Source organism: Patella vulgata, chromosome 8 (assembly GCF_932274485.2).
Source record: "Patella vulgata chromosome 8, xgPatVulg1.2, whole genome shotgun sequence".
Lineage (NCBI taxonomy): Eukaryota > Metazoa > Mollusca > Gastropoda > Patellidae > Patella > Patella vulgata.
The window spans coordinates 3,369,098-3,380,057 of NC_065886.2; the positions used below are offsets into that span (position 1 = coordinate 3,369,098).

General features: G+C 39.5%; 1 protein-coding gene across 1 annotated transcript in view; it reads left to right on the forward strand.

The window, feature by feature from the left end:
* The first annotated feature begins 10,765 nt into the window (after positions 1-10,765).
* Positions 10,766-10,960, forward strand: part of LOC126830900 (C2 domain-containing protein 2) — a 376,226-nt gene continuing 376,031 nt past the window's right edge. The window contains exon 1 of the mRNA XM_056103060.1: positions 10,766-10,771. The gene's annotated coding sequence lies outside the window, so the exon portion shown is untranslated. The remainder of the gene's footprint in view (positions 10,772-10,960) is intronic.

A 10,960-nucleotide genomic window follows, 5' to 3' on the forward strand; every position in this document is an offset into this window, starting at 1 on the left:
AACTACTACTGGTCAGATCATTGACGTCAATGGGTCAGATCTTCATGTAGTAGAGGCCATCGAAAGTATACTATTCAAAAAAAGTAGGGGATATTTGATTTTTAAGTGTTATTAAAGTCACCTAATGAAACTGACGAAGAAACAAATGACAAAATGAAATGAAGTTCACATTCATCGATTTATTCCAAATGATCGTTAGACTAAGTAAGACACAGACTGACCATTATAAGGGTAAAATGATACCCGGGGTCAAACAGCAAAGTTACCACAGCATCACAACCAAGTCAGTAACGGGTAAATCCTCCTCTGTTTGCCAAACAAGCATTGATCCGACGTGGCATACTCCTAATGAGACGTCTAAGGTCATTTTGGTCCAGATTGTCCCATTCCTGTTGCAACGCAGCAGCAAGTTCTTGGACATTGGCAGGACGTTGTTGACGTTGACGTAACCTCTGTCCAAGCATGTCCCAGACATGCTCGATGGGGGAGAGGTCGGGACTCAGTGCTGGCCAAGGTAATGTGGTGATGTTCTGTTGTTGGAGGTAACCTGTAACGATCCTGGCCCTGTGACATCTTGCGTTGTCATCCTGGAAGATGAAACGGCGGCCATGACGTCGTGCGGACGGCACAACATGGACTGCCAAGATGTTGTCCCGGTAGTACTGGCCTGTAACACGCCCTGCAATAACATGTAAAGCCGTTCTTCCAGCAACAGTGATGCCTCCCCACACCATAACAGAACCACCCTCAAATCGATCATGTCTGATGACGTTAACGTCTTGGAAGCGCTCGTTTCGACGACGCCACACCCTCCTACGTCTGTCCAAAAAATCAACAGTGAACCTTGACTCATCTGAAAACATCACATTGCTCCAGCGTCGATTATCCCAGTGTTGACGACCCCTACACCAACGACGTCTTGCCTGAATGTGATGATCTCTCAAACAAGGGATCACGCGAGGACGTCGGGCGCGAAGGTGACCCCTATGCAGTCGATTCCGAATCGTCTGGCCACTCACTCTCACACCAGTGTCTGTTTGAAGACGAGCGCTGATCTGATTTGCTGTGATGACACGATTTCTCAAGGCCAAGGTATGGATAAATCGATTCTGGGCTTGAGTTGTCGCCCTTGGTCGACCTGAGCGTGGTCTGTCCTGTACAGATTGTGTATCACGGTATCTGGACCATAGCCTGCTTATGACAGACTGAGAAACATTCATCGTCCGCGCCACAACAGCCTGTGTTGTGCCGATCTGTAGCATGCCAAGGGCACGTAACCTTTCATTTTGGGTAAGCCGACGCATATCAAAATTTGTTTTCTGGTCACTAAAACAATTAAACTGATGTTTCCACCCTGGAATTCAATGCCACAATGACTGTAACATTCAAAGTCAGAGTCGTGCAAATCTTGGGTTGGACCCCCATGATGATCCCAAGCATCACCTGCATTCCATGCGGTAGCTATTGGTGCGTTTGGGCATCACATGTAACTGGAAATGTTTCTTCTGTTAGGTTCTATAGTGACTTTTTTCGTAGTCATTTGCATATTTTAGTATTATGCCCCCAAAATCAAATATCCCCTACTTTTTTTGAATAGTATATAACAAATCAAACGAAATAAGAAACGGGGGGCCTGGCAAGAAAAGGTGTGCAGTGGTTAGATTGGGGCGAAAAACCAGTTGGAAATCGATGAAAAGTGGGCGAAACCGCACTCATACATATTGTATGCCGGTACTCATTGTAGCCGATTGGTGCAGAAAAGAAGAGGACTGTTTTACGAAATTTTAACTAAGATAAAATCCCAATTTTGATTGGATAATATTAGATTGATTTTAGTGCTTAGCCAATCAAAACTGAAGTATCTATTAAAATTTGGATTTTATCTTTAGTTAAGATTTCGAGAAACAAGGCCCAGGACGTTAAACCCCAATATATTTCATTCCATTGTATACATGTCAGATTAAATATAGTTTCCTGTTGATCAAATTATATGGTCAGTAAAATTGCTGATATGTATTTTATGAATGAAGTGAGGAGGTTGTCGACTGGTAAATTTATGTAAATAGATTACATGGTTGAGTGAACATCTGTCACTATGGATACCACAACAATTCTTTAATTTGTCTATATAGATAATGTTATATATACATCAACCTAAGTATAAATACAACACATAGCAAGTCACTCTCTTTTTATGGGAACCTTTTATATGAGAGTGAGAGAGAGAAATAGGGTTTAAGGTCCACTCGATACAAACTAGGTCATTTCGGGACTAACATATGATTCACTTATATTTAGATAATTCGCTGGCGCGTAGGGGTCTGTAGCAGTGGGACGAAACCGGAGAACCTGGAGAAAACCCACGAGGTTGGACAGACGACAATTCTTCTTGTCACGTACAACCGGAAAATCGAAACCACGCCAGTTGACTCAATGGCAGACCTTATGATACAACACGCACACGTTAACCATTCGCCCCCACCCTCCGCTAGCCCTCGGCCACGCCACCACCTATATGAAAGTGACAGTTAAACGCTACAAGCCTGTGAAAGTTTCTCGGGATTTACCAGCCTGTCAAAAAAAACAGGCGTTTAGTGGTTCAGATGATCCATCCTTGTACACGTTGCCGGGCACGTAAAAGACTCCTTGGCAGTTGGACTATGATGGAGAGTTGGCGGAAATTCCACTATCTGGGTAAACTTCCCCTCACAGCACACTGCATAACGTATGCCCGTCTTCATTAGCCCGGATGGCACAGAAAATGGTGTAGAAATAAAAGCGGAAGTTAAACCCAAACTGTTTATCTTCTTCCTATCTTAGGTAACCGTTGGGGCATTGGCGTATTAGGCAGTAGGGAAATATACATTTTCGGGTAGTAATCATAATCCGACGGCCCTGTATTGGAACAACGACATTAAAAAAACATTCCGAGGGGACAAGGCGTTACTTATCTGGCCCGAGTTCTCAAAGCATTCTCAGACTTAAGTTAAGAATTTACTCAACTTTCAATCACTGTTTATGACAAATATCTTTGATCCAGAAACACAAAAATAAATCAAGCAATCAATTTGATCATAAACCCGGATTCCATACCCATCGCACCGTGTATATATTGGCATGCATGTAAAAGATCCCTTGACAGTTGGAATTCGATGTAAGAGTAGACCGTAGTACCGCTGTCCGGATAAAATTTCCCTCATAGCATACTGTATGGCGTATGCCCGTCTTCATTAGCCCAACTGTAAGTGAAATGAAATGAAGTGGGGTTTAACGTCCTACTGTTCTGCTTCTATACTGGGCTAATGAAGACGGGCATACGCCATACAGTGTGCTATGAGGGAAACTTTCCCCGGGCAGCGGCACTATCGCCTACTCTTATATCGAATTCCAATTGCCAAGGGATATTTTACGTGCATTCCAATGTATACACCCGAAGGACTAGACAGCTGTCCTTGTCAGGCCCTCCGTTCTGCACCACTGACAAGGGGAAACCACGTCGGAAAATCCAGATGAACTTTCTCGGCCAATGCAGGGATCGAACACACTCGACCTCCAGGCTAGCGAGCCAGCGTCTTAACCACCTAGCCACCGTGGCTCCCAGTCCAATTGTAAAGGATTATTTTACGTGCACGGGTTTTCCATCTCATCCGAACGACTGCCAAAGGGAAAACCACACTGGAAAATCCTCAGGAACTTTCTCGGCCAACACCATCGAACCCCCGACCTCCCGGTTAGTGAGCCAGCACCTTACTCACTGACCCACCATGGCCCCTAATATTTCTGTGAGGACCGATTTCTTAAACATAATCTGTATTTAATTATTTTGTAACGTTTTCGCACTTCCCTCGTGTGTCCAGTGGTGGGCCCTTTTTACTCCCTAACCAGTGCCTATCCTTTTTGTTTCATAAATCCTGTATACGCCACCACAGCTTGCACCAACAGGGTACAATACTTTAAAGTAAATAAGATAAATGAGACATGTAGATTCTGGTAATTTGAGGTAAAAGGTTATTGGGCCAGTATGCATTAAACATTGGTTTCAGTTCAAAAGGTACAGTAGTGGTTTGAAATTTGTTTAATTCTGTATGTTGTCGGGTGCAAACTGACGCCATTTAAAACCCAAATTAGCTAGAAATGACTTCGTTATGTTTCTCAATCGTCTGTCTTAGGTGTACGGGAATCTAGGTTCGTTTGGTCAAAAGGGACAGAGACAGAGAGAAATGGTGTTTAACGTCATGATCAAAAGAGACAGATTATTCCAGATAGGACAACGAGATAATTTGGAGCGAAAATGCATAAATAGATAGTTTGAAACATAATTGGATAATTTGAAACAGAACTATAGTTAACACAAAACATACCTAGATAACATGAAACATAACCATATAAAATGAAACAGAATTAGATAATTTGAAACATAATTATATAACATGAACATAACCATATAACATGAACATAACCATATAACATGAACATAACCATATAACATGGAACATAACTGGATAATTTGAAACATAACCATATAACATGAAACATAACTTGATAATTTGAAACATGACTGGATAATTTGAAACATAGCCATATAATTTGAAACATAATTGGATAACATAAAACACTACTAGATTTGAAACATAACTGGATAATTTGAAATATTATGAAAGACAAAGAAATAACATGAAATATAATGAAGGAGTTTCTACTCCTGTTATTCTACTATTCTGTATACAACAAAGGATAAAATACATAAAAGACCTAATCAACTCTCCTCTCTGAACTGTTTTAGAAGTGAAACAATGTTAAAGATAGTCTTATCTAATTATATAAACCTTTGAATGAATGAAAGAAAGACGACGTGAGATATCCTACTGGGTGTAACTTTGATTGATAAGTCTCCATTTTTAGGTTGATGTATTCAAGTCTAATTCTGTATCCGGTAACATCATGTAACATCTCAAAAGGCGCAGAATACCCTTCTAGAATATTTAAAGGGTTGTCGTCTTTCTACTTAGTAAAGAAGTAAATACTTATTATAATATTCAATGACGGCGCATACTACCTTTCTAGAATATTTAAAGATACATTATGTAAGATTTAGATAAAGAGCTAGCCATTCTTGTTATAATAGTTCGAAAATAGATAATGTAAAATGAATAATTTGAAAATTTAATTCAAATTACTCTATTGCGAGCGAAGATATTAGCCTCTAAAGGTTTGACAAGACGTGTGCAATAATTTCAACCACCGTACTGGTTTGTTCGAAGCTAAGTCTCGCTCTTCCATTTTTAGCTTAAATCAAAATATGGCTGAACTGTTCTAATCTATTTAATGTCGGAGAAATCCGATGCCACAGAGAGTTGATTATGGTCTTGTTTTGTTACTTAATGTCTAATTAATAATTTAGATAAAATTTCAGGCCTAAAGAAAGACCTGCAATAGGCAGATTTAGCTGTTGCATAATGTATGTTTAAAGGATTACAGCCATTGTAAACGGGGAACAGTAATGTTTAGGAGGGAGATGGACAAACTTATAATAAATATTATACTCAAATTTAACACACAGAAATAAACAAAATCTAATGTACCTTGAAATCATATTTGAAACTAGGTTCTCAACACGCCAATTCCAAGAATATTTTTGTTACCCCCCCACCCCCCACCCCCACCCCAAGACCCACTACTCGGGCAATAACCCATTCCAGCATCTACCATGCCATCACCCGCCCCCTGGTCCCACTACTCAGGTAGTAACCAATTTCAGCTTTCAGCATCTACACCCCCAACACCCGTTGGACCCCTACTCAGACAAAGGCACTAACCCATTTATGCGTCTACACCCCCCACCCCCCAAGCTACTGTCAGTAAGTCATCGTTTTAGTCACTGAGCAATCGTTGCTCATTTTTATCAACAATGAAATGAACTGGGGTTTAACGTCCTACTGTTCTGCTCCGAACTGCATGGGCTAATGAAGACGGTCATACGCCATACAATGTGCTATGAGGGACATTTTGTCCGGACAGCGGCACTACGACCTACTCTTGTATTGAATTCCAACTGTCAATGAATCTTTTACGTGCACGCCAATGTGTCTACGGGACCTTGTTTTTTCGTCCTATCCGAACGACTAGATAGTGACATGCCCACTGTCCTGCACTGATAAGGGGAAACCACGTCAGATCTTTTACGTGCACGCCAATGTGTTTACGGGACCTCGGTTTTCGTCCCATCCGAACGCTTTTTATCTACAGAGAGAGAGAGAGAGAGAAATGGGGTTTAACGTCCACTCGACACAAACTAGGTCATTTAGGGAGGAAACCAGAGGACCCGGAGAAAACCCACGAGGTTGGACAGGCGACCCTACTCCTTGTCACGTACAACCGCTTTTTATCTACAGATAGGCTACATACACGGTAGATATATTATAACGGCCCTTTGACAAAAGAAGATGAAAGGAAAGATACGTGGGCTACCACATTATTTGTGTCCCTTTACCTCTACTCACATCACAGGGAGGAATACCTCTCAAACAAAAATAACATGTAACGAAACGAAATAAGAAGAGATTGTTGGGTTTTTTTTATGTAAAATGTTGACGAATTGTTATTAGTTGTTTATTTTATAGAAACCGACGGAACAAGTTGTAGAAATTATTATAACAGATGAGAGTCGAGTCAGAACAAGTTAGGGCGGTCTATAAATGGAGTGGGGACGATGACTACAATTCTTGTTCAACATGACGCTACGCTGTCGTCGTCATTAACATTTTCCACGTGTAAGGGAACGGTCGTGTTTTATTTATAAAAAAAGAAAAATAATATCGAAGTAAAGTTTTAATCAACTGGAGTACCAGAACAGGAAAAAGAAACAATGAATTTTTGGAGTAACCTTTCCCTTATAGGGGTTTATATCTTTGGTAAGTTGATTTTTATCTTTTTCCTTTCAATATTGTGAAAGTTGAATCAACGCCAACGTGTGGTAGAGTTAGAGTTAACTCTTACATCCGGGTACATTGTAGTGTGGATTACGCCGTGAAAAAATTAGAATATCCGAAAAATAAAATCACAATCAACGACTTCGAATTAAACTATTAGTTTTTAACATCACCTATGCTAAGTTGCCGCAGTCTTGCGATGCGTTACGATACAATTACTGCTTAGAGTTTCGACTAGGCTTGTTTAGTCTTTAACATCACCTATGCTAGGTTACCACTGTCATGCGATGCGTAATGCGTTGCGGTAGGATTATCCCTCTTGAGTCCACGATCTGGTACGTACAGAAACGTTCGGATACGTTTCGATACGGCCAACACTTTTGCTACGACTGACCACAATATATGATAAGACCTGATAGGATCACGACGATTACTCCACGATTAAAACTACGATTTCAATCGTAGCGCGAATCGTGATAGTGGGAACCTAACATCGGTAATAAACAGTTACAATATTCAATAGAATTGTGACTTGTATGTTTACAGATCAATTACTAAATGACATTCAAACAATTTATTTACACGACTTTGTTGATGTGATAGAGGATGTGACACAGGGGTGGGTTGGGGAGAGTCCATGAGTATGGCAGGCACGGGTTGGGGTGGGCTGGGGGGGGGGAGTTAATGTTCGCTGGATTAGAATCCTATATGTTGCAAACGCTCATTGATAATTAAATCAAAACACTGGATAATCGAGACTATGCTTTTTAACGTACTAACTTTAGTAATGATGAACGAGAGTAGGCGGAAATTTACAAAGCTGATATCTCGGTTCAGAGTGGACCAATTTGACTGAAATTTTCAACAAATTACCTTTACATTATCTAGTTTTATCTATTATAGCGAGAACTGTCAGCTCTTTATCTAATCTCCCATAATGTATCTTTAAGTAAATGTTGTCTGCTGAAATATATTTAAATATCAGAACAATACACATGCATGACAACAATGGCTACCTCTGTGGATTGAGGAATGGCCTCAGGGTCAACAGTCAAAACGTATCTAGTGAGGTTTCCCAGTTTGACTATCTTCGGGCCATTGGTCATATAGTGAGCTTTCTAATAGCAAAGACAAACCTAATATTCTCCATCGTGTATGGGTTCCACGGTTAGATGAAACTGGGTGTGGTTGAAATTTTAGAGTATTTATATAAGCGTTTAAATGGTATATAATATTTTTATAAATGTTATATTGATTTATACCTTTTCGTTAATATAATGCATAATATTTTTATATTGATATATAAACGTTATATTGATATATAAACGTTATATTGATATATAAACGTTATATCGATATATAAATGTTATATCGATTTAAATTATATATAATATTTTTATAAACGTTATATTGATATAAACATTATATCCGTTTAAATGATATATAATCTTTTACATTGATTAATATGAGATTTCATATTTTTATAAACGTTATATCAGTTTACGTATAAATGTACATTATTATTTTGAGATGTTATATTGTTTATATAATTGTAGGTGCTAATATAATGTTAGCTGGAATTGGATCAGGATTTCTATTAGGAGAAGGAATGGAGGAAATGTTCCCCTTTCTACTGATGAACGGTGAGTAGATCATTTCAACTTATAAATTCATTTTGAGGTCCGCGCAGGCTCAGTTAATAAGACACAGGTTCGCTCCCTGTGTTGGCCGGGAAAGTTCAACAGGATTGTCCCCTTGTCAGTTGTGCAGGAAAGAGGGAAAGGCAAGAACAGTGTCGAAGTCGTGCGGATGGAGCGAAAACCCGAGACCCCGTGCAGGCAACCGAACCCTTAACAGTTGAATTTCGAAATAAGAATAGACCGTAGCACACTTTATGGCGTATGTCAGTCTTCATATAGCCCAGTCGGTGCAGAAACGTAGTACGTTATACCACATTTTATTACAAATTCATTTCAATCTTATAATTTTGTGACGGTGAACTGTTTGTCGAAAGGTGGGTCATGTTTCAAATTGATCACATTCACGTTATAAAACAACCGCAAATTTAAACATGTAAATAAATTTTGTGCATTTTAGGAAAGGTGGTGAAAATATTGTTTAAGCAAAAATCTTAAAAGGTCCATATTCAACATATTTTTGTTTATTTTATTTCAGGTTTTGGCCAACAGAGCAACAGCATCAACCCTTATCCTAGACCAACCTATCCTACTAAACCCGTAGCTCCAGTTTTACCACCAGTACCCATAACACCAGCACCAGTAAAACCTCAACCTCAAACCAATAACCATCATCAATCCATTACATGGAGATGGGTGCCCAATGTCAGATATCTGTGGCAGGTGCCCGGAAATAACATGAAATGGAATCACCCTATGGCCCATATGCCGATGATGCCACAGATGTCCATGCCGAATATGCCACAGGCCCCAATACCAAATATGCCCCAGATTTCCATGCCAAATATGCCCCAGATTTCCATGCCCAATATGCCCCAGTTTCCCATGCCAAATATGCCACAAGCTCCAATCCCGAACAACCCATTCTTGAACTCTGCTTCTAATACTATCTGGAATACACAAGGCTCCGGGAATAAAGTTTAAAGAATTATTTATCTGAACTCTTTAACAATTTATAGGATACTAAAAAAGGAAAACAAAACCATGACCATTTGACCATTGAAGAATCCGAGTCTGATTGTCTGTACAGCTAAACTATGCTCCTTGATAAAAAAAAAAGCGAATTCATCACTTCAACCATAACAGAGTTATACACAAGACACGACTACAGTTTGTTCTTAAGCTATGTTTCCATTTGGCTTCTCTGGATTGTCGTTGGTAAAGAGGAGATAAGCCGAATCGCCTCTCACTGATAAACAATAATTGTATACTATAGAATTGTGACCTGTACCATGGCAACAGGAGCTAGGGTTTATCGTCCAGCCTCTCTTCTATTAGTTGTATTTAATGATAAATGTATTAATATAATTAAAGTTTAATACTTGAATTTCGTCTAATTCATTAGAAATTTAGTAAAATGGGGTTTAATGTCCTCTGCACCAGTTTGTTTATTGGCGACAGGCATACGGCAATGTCATGTTCTGTGAGGGAAACTCTGGGCTGTCAGCGCTACGGCTTTCTCTAGTATTCAGATTTTCAACCGGCAAGTGTTCTTTTACGTGCACGCCAATATAGGAGTGAACTAATTATTAGAGGGGTAAACTAAGGAGAAGGGAACTAATTAAGCGACAAGGAGAGTACACACAAGGGGTAGGTGAATTATTAGAGGGGTAAACAAAGGAGGGAACTATTTAAGGAAGGATACACGTATACAAGGATACTCGAGTCCAAAGTCTTGCTAACCGTCTGAAAAATCAGCTTGTCAAAGAAGAATTATTGCGCATATCGCAGTATAACTGTACGGTGAATTGCTATATCTGGCCGTAATGGATTCAGGTACCCCCCCCCCCCCAGCACACACAGACACACCCACTCACTCACACACACAGCCCTCCAACCTAAATTACAGTATAAATGAGACACTTATTATTCTGTTTCTGTGCAACTTGTCAATTTGAGCATTTTATTGGTTGCTGCATTATTGTGGGGGTTAGGTCTATTTGACAAGGTCAAATGCATATTTTCCTCAAGGTCACGAGGAGTAAACTGTATCAATACATTTTGATATTACTGTAATTCAGATAGAATGAATCATGCAGATAAACAGTTTAAGGATGGGGAGTGTTATAAGAGATTTCACAAGAGTTATTTGCTCCTGGAATTGGTTATCTCCCTTACATGAATATGAGCGTACAAGAAATTAGGTATATTTTCTCAGCTTAATGGTATTAATTATTAAGGCAGATCATGGTCTGCAATAGACACATTTAGCTCTTGAATAATGTATCTTTAAAAAGTTCTACAAGTCAATGAATGTATGCTCAACACAGCGGACATAACAGTTGAATGTTTATTACGGGATATTAGAGTTCTGTGTCCAATGTAGGAAGGGAG